The following is an 11102-nucleotide window of genomic DNA, read 5'->3' on the forward strand; positions in this document are numbered from 1 at the left end:
TGTAACCAGCAAGGCCACGGGTTAAGTTTCGGAGAACCATGTCACTACATGGCTGACAATATTGTTACCAAAAGTGGAATTCAGCTACTCACCACTCTAAAGCCAATGAAGAGGCAAGGCTGGTGGAAAAGAAAGTTTGCTTTATTTCAGAGGCTTCCAGCCAAGGGTGGGCCCAGACTCCTGTTGTCCAAAGTGAAACTTACCTCACTGACAATCAGTGGGCAAGAGCTTTTTAGGCAGAGGGAGGGGGCTACATGCAGAAACAGTACAGTCAAGTCGGTTAGGGTTAGGCATCCTGAAATTGGTCATGCAGTGGTCTGATTAGCATCATCTTGATTATTTTAAGTACCGTTAATCTTCAGTTCCAGAGTCCATTTGTTCCATTTTTTTTGAGGGCAGTTCTTGGAATCATGGAAATGTATGCCATGGCTACAGTCTGGTCATGATGGAGTTAACATCTTCCACCTTGTGGGGGTTTCAATATCTACAAGACAGCTCAGAGGAATATGGCTTGGAATATTATCTATAGCCCTTGAAGAGGAACTAAAGGTCCTTGACTTTGTTTAATGACTAAACTATTATTTGGTCTTGTTTGACTGTTTTCCTTTGCTTACACATTTTCTCATTTCTCTGATTAAACTTATTCCTTGGCTAGTTTTTCCAAGGACAATATGCCGGCAAAAGTCTTAAGGGGAAGGACCATAGGGTCCTACTCCATTTCAATATATTAGAGTGGTTGGGAAAGTGGGCCTGAAGATTCCAACAGCCCTGAGTCTGAAGCCTGGCTTCTCAGTGAGTAGACTACAGATGACAGGGGCAGAAGTTGTGTCAGATGAGTCTTTGGGTACTTTCCTCAAATCAGGCATTCCTTGAAGGACCACCGTAACCCCCCTGTGTCAACTCAGCTTAACAGTTCAAATTGGGATTATCTCTTGCAGAAATGTCCAATGCACAGGATTCTGAGTGCCTCAAAAACTCAGCTTTTTCTCCTTTGCATCCCTAGAGGCTGGCTACATGCTGGACACACAAGAAGCACGTTGTCCAGACCCAAAGATACTCACTCATTTACTCCCTCTAGATACTGCTGTTCCTTGGACTTTGTTATGCTTAGCACCTACTGTGTGCCAAGCACCCTAAATATGTTATCTCATTTAATCCTATAATGGCCCTTGAGTTAAGGATTAAATGAGACAATAAGCATTATCTCTCACCTGGACTATGGAAAGAGCCTCCTTCTAGAACACTGAGTTCTTCCTCATATGATACCTATAGTCTATTCACACAGCAGCCAGAGAGCCTTTTAAAATCATGTTACTCCTCTGCTCAAAACCCTTTAATGAATACAATGGAAAAAAGACAACCTCTTTAATAAGTGGTGCTGGGAAAACTGGTCAACCACTTGTAAAAGAATGAAACTAGAACACTTTCTAACACCATACACAAAAATAAACTCAAAATGGATTAAAGATCTAAATGTAAGACCAGAAACTATAAAACTCCTAGAGGAGAACATAGGCAAAACACTCTCTGACATAAATCACAGCAAGATCCTCTATGACCCACCTCCCAGAATATTGGAAATAAAAGCAAAACTAAACAAATGGGATCTAATGAAACTTAAAAGCTTTTGCACTACAAAGGAAACTATAAGTAAGGTGAAAAGACAGCCGTCAGATTGGGAGAAAATAATAGCAAATGAAGAAACAGACAAAGGATTAATCTCAAAAATATACAAGCAACTCCTGAAGCTCAATTCCAGAAAAATAAATGACCCAATCAAAAAATGGGCCAAAGAACTAAACAGACATTTCTCCAAAGAAGACATACAGATGGCTAACAAACACATGAAAAGGTGCTCAACATCACTCATTATTAGAGAAATGCAAATCAAAACCACAATGAGGTACCATTACACGCCAGTCAGGATGGCTGCTATCCAAAAGACTACAAGCAATAAATGCTGGAGAGGGTGTGGAGAAAAGGGAACCCTCTTACACTGTTGGTGGGAATGCAAACTAGTACAGCCACTATGGAAAACAGTGTGGAGATTCCTTAAAAAACTGGAAATAGAACTGCCATATGACCCAGCAATCCCACTTTTGGGCATACACACTGAGGAAACCAGATCTGAAAGAGACACGTGCACCCCAATGTTCATTGCAGCACTGTTTATAATAGCCAGGACATGGAAGCAACCTAGATGCCCATCAGCAGATGAATGGATAAGGAAGCTGTGGTACATATACACCATGGAATATTACTCAGCTGTCAAAAAGAATTCATTTGAATCAGTCCTAATGAGATGGATGAAACTGGAGCCCATTATACAGAGTGAAGTAAGCCAGAAAGATAAAGAACATTACAGCATACTAACACATATATATGGAATTTAGAAAGATGGTAATGATAACCCTATATGCAAAACAGAAAAAGAGACACAGAAATACAGAACAGACTTTTGAACTCTGTGGGAGAATGTGAGGGTGGGATGTTTCAAAAGAACAGCATGTATACTATCTATGGTGAAACAGATCACCAGCCCAGGTGGGATGCATGAGACAAGTGCTCGGGCCTGGTGCACTGGGAAGACCCGGAGGGGTCGGGTGGGGAGGGAGGTGGGAGGGGGGATCGGGATGGGGAATAAGTGTAAATCTATGGCTGATTCATATCAATGTATGACAAAACCCACTGAAATGTTGTGAAGTAATTAGCCTCCAACTAATAAAAAAAATTAAAAAAAAAAAAAAAAAAAAACCCTTTAATGAATGTCCCCATTTCACTCAGCATAAAGTCCAAAATCCCTAGTATAGGATTATATAGTTCTGTAATTCCACAGGGCCCTCTATTACCTCCCTAACTCCGGGGCTCAAAGTTTATGACCTCCTGTCCTACCATTATCCCCCTTATTCTCTCCTGATAAACCACACTGGCTTCCTGACATTCCTCAAACATTGCTGCATACACTCCTGCCTCAGGCCCTTCGAACTGGCTATCCTCTCTGCCTGCAAAGTGCTTTTTGGTTTTAATTTTTGGCGGTGCTGGGTCTTTGTTGCCGCGAAGGCCTTTCTCTAGCTGTGGCAAGTGGGAGCCGCTCTGTTTGCTGTGCACAAACTTCTTATCGTGGTGGCCTCTCTTGTTGTGGAGCACAGGCTCTAGGGTACAAGGGCTTCAGTAGTTGTAGCTCCCAGGCTCTGGAACACAGGCTCAGTAGTTGTGGCTGGCTTAGTTGACCCCTGGCATGTGGGGTTTTCCAGGATCAGGAATCAAACCCATGTCTCCCATATTGGCAGATGGATTCTTTACCACTCAGCCACCAGGGAAGCCCTACAAAGCCTTATCCTGATGTGTCCATGGTTTGCTCTCTTGTTGATTTCAAGTCTACTCAAGTGTCACTTTTTCATAGAGGCCTTCCCTGACTCCCATGATTTTTTTTTGTGGGGGTGGGGGGCTTCTCATGTGGTATATGGGATCTTACTGCCCCAACCAGGGATCGAACCCATGCCCCCTGTCTTGGGAGTGTGAAGCCTTAACCACTGGACCACCAGAGAAGTCCTCTCCACCCTATCCCTGTGGTAATTTTTAAATATACCTATAAATCATCCAATACTCTTCCCTTCGAGGAGTAGAACTCAGTTCTCCTCCCTCTGAATGTTGGTCCCAACTTAGTGACTGCTTCTGAAGAACAGAATATGGCCTAACAGTGTGTGACTGCTAAAATAAAGTCATAAAAGGCATTATGATTGCCCTAGTCTGATCAGGAGGAAACATCAGACAAACCCAAACTGAGGGACATTTCACAAAATACTTCATTAGTACTTTTGGAATTCTCAAGGTCATGAAAAACAAAGACTGAGAAACTGTCACTGATCAAAGGGGACTAAAGGAACGTGATGACTAAGTGCAACGTGTCATCCTGGATTGGATCCTAGAATGGAAAAAAGGACATTGATGGAAAAACTGGTGATATCTGAATAAAGTCTATAGTTTAGCTAATAGTAGTGTACCAATGTTAATTTCTAAGTTTTGACAAATGTACCATGGTTATATAAGATAGTAATGTTAGAGGAGCTTGGATAAAGTGTATATGGGAACTCTCTGTACCATCTCTGCAACGTGTCTCTAAATCTAAAATTATTGCAGCATAAAAAGTGGCTTCCTCGTTGCTCTCTTCCTTGACTCACACACTGTCATGCCATGGGGATACTTAAACAGCGAGGGCCAAGTGGCAAACAACAGAGGCCTCCAGCCAAAGCCGTGTGAGAAGCCATCTTGGAAGACCCTCCAGTCCTAGTCAAGGCTTCATTCACTGCAGTCCTGACTGACCCCTTGAGTGCAGCTTTAAAAGAGAACCTGAGCCCAAACTACCCAGATTAGCCACTCCTGAACCTCAGAAACTGTGAGAGATAATAAATGTTTATTGTTGCTTTAAACCTCTAAGTTTCAGAGCAATTCATTATGCAACAACAGATAACTAATACATGCCCTAATCTAAAGGTCTCCTTATAGTCACACTCTACCCCCTTTCTGGCCTTAATTTTCTTCATAGTCCTTACTACAGAACAGGTTGTTTAACTTGTCTCTACACCAGCATATGCATTACATGCAATTGAAATCTACGTCCCTAGCACCTAGAACTGTGCCTGACACACAGCAAATGCTCAATGAAGGATAGTTGTTGTAGATACTACTACTGGATAATAAAGGATTAGGTAAAAATTCCTTCTCTTTGTCCTTACCTGGAAAAAAAAAAACCTTCCCCTGAGGTTCAGGGTGGAAGATGAGGGCAATATGGCATCAGGAAATGTGAACAGAGATGAGTGTGAAACCCTGATTTCTAAGTCCTACTTCCTCATCCACTGAGATCCCTTAGACAAGCTCTTCCTCCCTCTGGATCTGTTTCCTCACCAAAAAATTCTAAAGACTGGGATGACCTACAAGTCACCAAGAATTTTTCTTTGGCTCTAACAACCAATGATTCTAAGAGTGGGCTGGAAGAAAAAAGTGCAAAATTCAGTTCTGGAGCAGGAGGAAAGGGGAGGGATGAAGAATGTGTTTATCTTCCACAGGGACCAGGCAGAAGCTGTGCCTACCACCTGGAAACCTTTTTGCATTTGATAACCTACTCCTTTGCCCCAGGCCCCTCTGCCCTGCTCCCCTCTTCTGCAAATCCTTCCTGGGGCCTGGGTTAGCTACTTGTGTCTCCAGGCTCCTATTTTCCTTCACATAAATCTTCATAAGGCACTTTTCAAATAGTATAGTAATGGAATCTTTGTGTCCTAGGCCTTAGCTTGTAACAGAAACAAGAAAGTCCCAGGAAATACTCCTAGTTCTTGCAATTCCTTCCATGGAATATGAACTCTAAAGGGAAAAAGGAAAGAGAAAAGGGAGAGGGAGGAAGACTAGGTCTGTGCTGGGACTCCCCTAAACCCTTCCCCTTTCCCTCGTCTCCAGCCTTAGGTTCACTACCAAGCATGCCTACCGGCCTGCCCAACCCTGTCTCACCTATGTACATGGTCAAATGCCTCTTACGTGAGCCATGTTATCTTTTTTTTTTATTATTATTATTTTTTTCCAGTGGGTTTTGTCATACATTGATATGAATCAGCCATGGATTTACATGTATTCCCAATCCCGATCCCCCCTCCCACCTCCCTCTCCACCCAATTCCTCTGGGTCTTCCCAGTGCACCAGGCCGGAGCACTTGTCTCATGCATCCCACCTGGGCTGGTGATCTGTTTCACCATAGATAGTATACATGCTGTTCTTTTGAAATATCCCACCCTCACATTCTCCCACAGAGTTCAAAAGTCTGTTCTGTATTTCTGTGTCTCTTTTTCTGTTTTGCATATAGGGTTATCGTTATCACCTTTCTAAATACCATATATATGTGTTAGTATACTGTAATGGTCTTTATCTTTCTGGCTTACTTCACTCTGTATAATGGGCTCCAGCTTCATCCATCTCATTAGGACTGGTTCAAATGAATTCTTTTTAACGGCTGAGTAATATTCCATGGTGTATATGTACCACAGCTTCCTTATCCATTCATCTGCTGATGGGCATCTAGGTTGCTTCCATGTCCTGGCTATTATAAACAGTGCTGCGATGAACATTGGGGTGCACGTGTCTCTTTCAGATCTGGTTTCCTCAGTGTGTATGCCCAGAAGTGGGATTGCTGGGTCATATGGCAGTTCTATTTCCAGTTTTTTAAGAAATCTCCACACTGTTTTCCATAGCGGCTGTACTAGTTTGCATTCCCACCAACAGTGTAAGAGGGTTCCCTTTTCTCCACACCCTCTCCAGCATTTATTGCTTGCAGACTTTTGGATAGCAGCCATCCTGACTGGCGTGTAATGGTACCTCATTGTGGTTTTGATTTGCATTTCTCTGATAATGAGTGATGTTGAGCATCTTTTCATGTGTTTGTTAGCCATCTGTATGTCTTCTTTGGAGAAATGTCTGTTTAGTTCTTTGGCCCATTTTTTGATTGGGTCATTTATTTTTCTGGAATTGAGCTTCAGGAGTTGCTTGTATATTTTTGAGATTAATCCTTTGTCTGTTTCTTCATTTGCTATTATTTTCTCCCAATCTGAGGGCTGTCTTTTCACCTTACTTATAGTTTCCTTTGTAGTGCAAAAGCTTTTAAGTTTCATTAGGTCCCATTTGTTTAGTTTTGCTTTTATTTCCAATATTCTGGGAGGTGGGTCATAGAGGATCTTGCTGTGATTTATGTCAGAGAGTGTTTTGCCTATGTTCTCCTCTAGGAGTTTTATAGTTTCTGGTCTTACATTTAGATCTTTAATCCATTTTGAGTTTATTTTTGTGTATGGTGTTAGAAAGTGTTCTAGTTTCATTCTTTTACAAGTGGTTGACCAGTTTTCCCAGCACCACTTGTTAAAGAGGTTGTCTTTTTTCCATTGTATATCCTTGCCTCCTTTGTCAAAGATAAGGTGTCCATAGGTTCGTGGATTTATCTCTGGGCTTTCTATTCTGTTCCATTGATCTATATTTCTGTCTTTGTGCCAGTACCATACTGTCTTGATGACTGTGGCTTTGTAGTAGAGTCTGAAGTCAGGCAGGTTGATTCCTCCAGTTCCATTCTTCTTTCTCAAGATTACTTTGGCTATTCGAGGTTTTTTGTATTTCCATACAAATTGTGAAATTCTTTGGTCTAGTTCTGTGAAAAATACCGTTGGTAGCTTGATAGGGATTGCATTGAATCTATAGACTGCTTTGGGTAGAATAGCCATTTTGACAATATTGATTCTTCCAATCCATGAACACGGTATGTTTCTCCATCTGTTTGTGTCCTCTTTGATTTCTTTCAACAGTGTTTTATAGTTTTCTATGTATAGGTCTTTTGTTTCTTTAGGTAGATATACTCCTAAGTATTTTATTCTTTTTGTTGCAATGGTGAATGGTATTGTTTCCTTAATTTCTCTTTCTGTTTTTTCATTGTTAGTATATAGGAATGCAAGGGATTTCTGTGTGTTAATTTTATATCCTGAAACTTTACTATATTCATTGATTAGCTCTAGTAATTTTCTGGTAGAGTCTTTAGGGTTTTCTATATAGAGGATCATGTCATCTGCAAACAGTGAGAGTTTTACTTCTTCTTTTCTTATCTGGATTCCTTTTACTTCTTTTTCTGCTCTGATTGCTGTGGCCAGAACTTCCAGCACTATGTTGAATAGTAGTGGTGAGAGTGGGCACCCTTGTCTTGTTCCTGATTTCAGGGGAAATGCCTTCAATTTTTCACCATTGAGGGTGATGCTTGCTGTGGGTTTGTCATATATAGCTTTTATTATGTTGAGGGATGTTCCTTCTATTCCTGCTTTTTGGAGAGTTTTAATCATAAATGAGTGAGCCATGTTATCTTTACCTGCTCCTCCCTCCCTTAGTGACCATGCCTCTCCCACAACAGACTTACCCTAGGTACCTTCCTAGGGTAAGCCTCCAGATCTCCCAAAACGTCCTGCTATTTGGTATGAAGTCATTTCTCTCCAGAAGAATAGCTCATGTAAAAGTTTTAAAAACCTGGTATGTTCTGGGACTCATAGGTAGTGTGTGTCATGTTTAATCACGTTAAGTGAGGTTGGAAATAGTGGAGATGGAGCAGGACAGGTAGGCAGGAAGTAGCACTGGTGGAGAATTTTGTCTCATAGGCCATGGAAGCCACTGAAGAATTCTGCACAGGTTGGAACTCACTCCTCTTCTTCTCAGCCCTCTTTACTCACATCTCTTCCTATCTTTTTTTGTACCCATCTTGCCCCCTGGCATCCCATTTGGCTCATATCACAATCTTAATAACATCAAAAATGTACTGAGAACTTTCACTGTGCAAGCCTTCTGTTCACACTACCTCATTTCAACCTTTCAGTATACATGAGGTAGATGTTATTATTGTCCCCATGTAACAGGTGAGAAATGGTTCCAGTGATTTGTCCAAAATTGCAAATCAAGGAAGAAGCAGAGCCCAATTTTTTAAGCGTACATTGATTGGTCCACGCTCTCTGCCCTTTTCCAAAATCTCTTCTTTGGGGGAAAAATTAGAGATGTCCATAGGAGGTTGTGAAGTCTGGAGACAGAAAAGGAAAGAATCCAGAGACTAAATAATTCTGGAAGAGAGATCTCCAGGCTCTGATGGAACCTATCTCACCCAGTTGTACTGCCTGGCTGTGCTTGCCAGGCAGTCTTTTTCCATTTTCCCACTTCCTGTCTTGGCCCACTTGCTTCCTCCAGTTCCCACATCTTCCTTCACCTCCTTGGATTCTGCTTGCCCTTGTCCTTCTGGGTAATGCATTTGTTCTGAACATGCCTATATGGACCAGGACCTTCTGGAAGCCTCCAGATAATTCAAGTAGCTGAAGAGGTTAGCCATATCTCCTCCCTCTTCTGCAAACTCTAACAAAAGGGGGTTGGCCTCATCCAGGGCTTCCAAGGCTCTTCAGCAAAGGCTAGTTTTCCTCTATCTCATCTCCTACACCTGTGCCCTCTTACAAGCTAAAAACACATAACCACAAGAGCTTCTCAGAACATGCCAAGTTCCTGATATCTTTGCATGTGTATTTTCTCTCTCTGGAATGCCAACATCCCCTCCACACCAAGTTTGTCACCAGGAAAACTCCTAAGTATCTTCAGTCTTGACTCAAACCTTGAACTTTATCCCCATCAACATCACCTCTCAGGCCAGCATTCCTTGCATGGACTATTCCCTCACTGGTCTATAGGTTGCTACTCTGGCCCCACACCATCTATTTCCCACACTGTAACCAGAGTAATCTCCCTAGAATGTAAACTTAATCTTATCACCTCCTTTCTTAAAACTTTTAAAGGTTTCCCATGTCCTCAAAGTAAAGACATGATCCTTAACCTTGTTTGGGGCTTCTTCCACCTGACTCCCACCCATTTCTCTAGAAGGTGTGTCTTCCAACTGAGCCTACCACCATACTGGTACTCCAGCCAGATTTCCTGACACTTTTACTCAGTTCCTTGAAACTTGCTCTTCTCTCTTGACCCTCCATAATGATCCTTTGGCCTGGAGTTCTCTTTCCCTTCTCCTTCCCCAGCTGACTTCCACCAACCTTTCAGGCAGGTCTTAGCCTGAACTCCCTTCACACTGAACCTTCCAGAACTCCCTAAAATAGGCGAGCTGCTTCTGCTTTTTGCCCCCAGTCCCATTATTTCCCCTAAGACAGCATTTATCTTGTTTGTTATTACCTATGTATTTATCCCCCCAAACTCAATTGGGAGCCTACCTTATCACCTGCTATAACCCAGAGTCTAGTACTAATGGGCTCTCCATGGATAACTGTTGCAGTGGTTAGTGAACAAAGCCTTCTCTCTCTTCACAGTGCAAACTCAGACACCCACTGGAGCTTCTACCACCATCATCCACAGAGTTACTCTTATGGATTACTGCTTCTCCAGGTGTCCCTCCCTCTTTATGGACTGGCATGGCACCTTTCATGTTAGTACTCCAACACCTAATACAGAGCACAGCATTCATCCTTCCATCCATTTTCTCATTATTGTTTTTTTTTTTTTTTAATATTTATTATCAGGACTTCCCTGGTAATTCAGTGGTTAAGACTCCACACTGCCAATGCAGGGGGCCCAGATTTAATCCCTGTTTGGGAAACTAGATCTGGGCATTCCACAACTAAGACCTGGTGCAATCAAGTAAAGTAAAAAAAAAAAAAAATGTATATATATACTAGACACTTTGGATACAGCAGTGAACAAGATAGACAGGCCCTGCTGTCAGGTTCATACTCTAGTGGCATATATGGGTAACTAGTGAACAGGAGGTTGAGTGGATTCCAGTCCTACTGGGAAGCCCTGAGGACTTTCCTCTCCACAGTTACAAAGCATGGAGCATAGGCTCTGAGGGAGGGGAATATGTTCTCTTGGTGACCTCTGGATCTCCCTTTTTCCAGGTTTCCTTGGGATCAGCCATGAAGCAGCAGCAGCAGCAGAAGCCAGGAGGAAGGGAAAGAGGGAGGTTGGGCCAAGTGGAGAGGGTCCCAGCCTCTAAGGACAGGCAATGGTGTTGCAGCCCCATGCTTACTAGCACTCTGCCAGAGCAGTTTGGTAACTGGCTTTCCTCTCTATCCTGGAGCAGAGAAAGAAAGAGATCCGCAGAGGGAAAGACATCAATGGACAGAGATGACAGAGGAAAAAGGAAGGACAGAAAAAGTGGAACAGAGAGGTGGAGGAGGAGGAGTCAGAAATACAGGGAGAGGGAAGGAGACAAGCATAAACAGAAGGCCTGCAGGACTGAGCCCTCCCTGCGTTGCTAGGAGAAAGCTTAGCTTCTCATTCAGGTCACTGTGGGGGAAAGATTCAATTTTGAGCCCCTGGGATTCCTGAGATGCTTTCCCGAAACCTCTGATCCCTCAACTGTCTTTTGCCCCATCTGATCATCCCAGGAGCCTTCTGCCAAGGACCCATTAGCCCCCAAACCAAGATATATATACTCTGTGCACACCCTGACAAGCAAAAGATAGGCGGTGATGGAAAAACACAGTTGCTCTGAGCACAGCAACCTCTGATTTTCATCTTTTTCAGAAAAGATCATAGAAAAGACCCTGCATTCACCA

Source organism: Cervus elaphus, chromosome 9 (genome assembly GCF_910594005.1).
Source record: "Cervus elaphus chromosome 9, mCerEla1.1, whole genome shotgun sequence".
Taxonomy (NCBI): Eukaryota; Metazoa; Chordata; class Mammalia; order Artiodactyla; family Cervidae; genus Cervus; species Cervus elaphus.